Below are 2269 nucleotides of genomic sequence, written 5' to 3' on the forward strand. Positions count from 1 at the left end.
CTGAGGGGGAAGGAACCTCTGGATCAATGTGGTACAATCAGCAGACACACGTTGTCCTCTGCACAGCAGGAATCCCCAAAAACTGCAGTTCCTCTTCACACCACTGTTGCCTCGGCAACAAGGCCCAAGCAAAATGTCAAACCCTCCTCAGAGATGCGTTCTTTGCACAGTTCTTCTGTTTCTGTAGTGAGCAACTCTTCACCAACACACTGATTCAGAGTACAACCCAAAGGTGGCGCACATCTATCCAGTGCTGCTATAATCACAGCAAATCAGCAACTGGAGAAAAACTCAATTTAAATCTCTCCCCTGGGGTTACAAAATAAAACGGCTGAATGTCTATATGGTCAGGAATGCTGAAACATGTGAATGTTAAAACAAACCAATGGCAGTAGTCTACCCAGATTATTTACTCCATTAAAAGTAGTAAAACCACATCGTAAAATATCTTGTCTAGTTGAAGTCCTGCTTCTAAAATTCTAGTCAAAAAAAAATAAAATAAACTTCATCTTTAAAATATTTTTTTAATTTGAAACCAAAAAAGGTCTTCCTTCTCCACCATGATCCTATTTCTACCTCAAAGTCCAAACAAACTGATGATTTATCTTTAAAAACCATGAGGAATGACAGTTCTCATAAAACACTATTCTTCCTTACTTGATTTCCAAATCAAATGAGAAAAACAGGAAAACCTCCTTAACCACTTGCTTATTATATTATTTTTCAAATTGTTTATCTAACTTGTGTTACAAGCAGGTTAGATTTGTAACAGAACACAAAACTAACTGTATTTAGCGCTATATTTGCAAAACAAGTAATCTGATTACAGTTAATGAATATATATTTTTGAACACTTATTATTGGTGGAAAAGTTTCCTCACAAAATGTAATCTCCATTACTAAAGCTAAAACCTAAAGAAATCATCACGGAACAGTTTTCTGTCCTTACCACTTAATTGTTTCAATACAAACTAAAAAGCGTTGTGAAAACTCCCACTCTTGAGAACATCTCAACACTTTATTCCATCCGAGCACGAATGTTTATGACAGACACGCCCTATTAATCCAAAACGGCCTTTAATGGTATCAATTGTGAACTTTCTTAATATGAATTGTAAATGCAACGTATGTTCTCTTTGGAACACAGATAGGACAGTAGCTGCTGAAACTGGTTAATAGCAGCTTTCTGTTAACCTAGATAAGCATGTTGTTCTTATATTTTTACTTCATGTTTACTCACAAAACAATATAATATTCTTCAGACTAGTAGTTAACTTTATATAAGTTGTACTCTCTCTGAACTCTTCAAAACATCTACTTCTCCTGTCTCTCTCTCTCTCTCTGTGCCCTGCAGCTGCTCCTGCACAAGCTTCTCTCATCAATCACCTCTCTGTGTTTAGCCAACAGTGTGCTTTTAGCCTCGTGCAGCACCTCTGTCATGTTTAAACATGAACAGATCCCTCCTGTTTACTTACTCTTTCTTCATAAACACAATTAATGTCTACTAATGATATTACAAAAACTACCTAATGACAAATAGCACAAAATTCACAATGCAATGCAATAGTAACAATCAGTTCTCAAAACTTCTCATGAAAACCACAATGTGACGTAACTGCATCCCACAAAAACTATGCTAAAAACGACAAATTATAGTTTCTTATTTATTTAAATATCTACGACACATTGATCTATTAATTTTCAATGTTATTCACTCCAACTTCAGACCAGTCGTTGATTATTCACTCCTTGTTTTAAATTCAACGCTCAGCAGCCATTTTTGAGGCATTTTGAGAACAAGCACAAGCAGTCACACTTCGGGCTGCTGCTTCAGCAATTAGAGGAAAGCTGTGAAGAAAAAGGGGGGCTTTCTTTAACCCCTGGTGACCACGCATTTCTTTATCTGACTTTTCTCCCTTATCTATTAGTAATTATTCACAGAAAATTATTCCCCGTACAGTCTATCCAGCTTTATGGTGCGATGTTTATTTCAACAGATAACATAATCTCTTTATCGTCACGTTTGGCCAGATAGATTTAACCCCACAGAACAAGAGAACGAGCTTCCGGTCCTTTCAAAATGGTTATTTGAAATTTGCGTATCTCCCCTTGGATTCACTTATAATGCAACTGCAGCTCCTATGAGACTGGAAAGCATTATTCAATTTAGTTCTGGATGGAATCATTAGAAACCACTGAACGCCCCCGACGAGTTAGCCGTATCGAGTTCTGAAAAACACGCACGGGGCCTTTCACCTTCTTCTTACAG

This window comes from Gymnodraco acuticeps, unplaced genomic scaffold (genome assembly GCF_902827175.1).
Source record: "Gymnodraco acuticeps unplaced genomic scaffold, fGymAcu1.1, whole genome shotgun sequence".
In the NCBI taxonomy this organism is placed as follows: Eukaryota; Metazoa; Chordata; class Actinopteri; order Perciformes; family Bathydraconidae; genus Gymnodraco; species Gymnodraco acuticeps.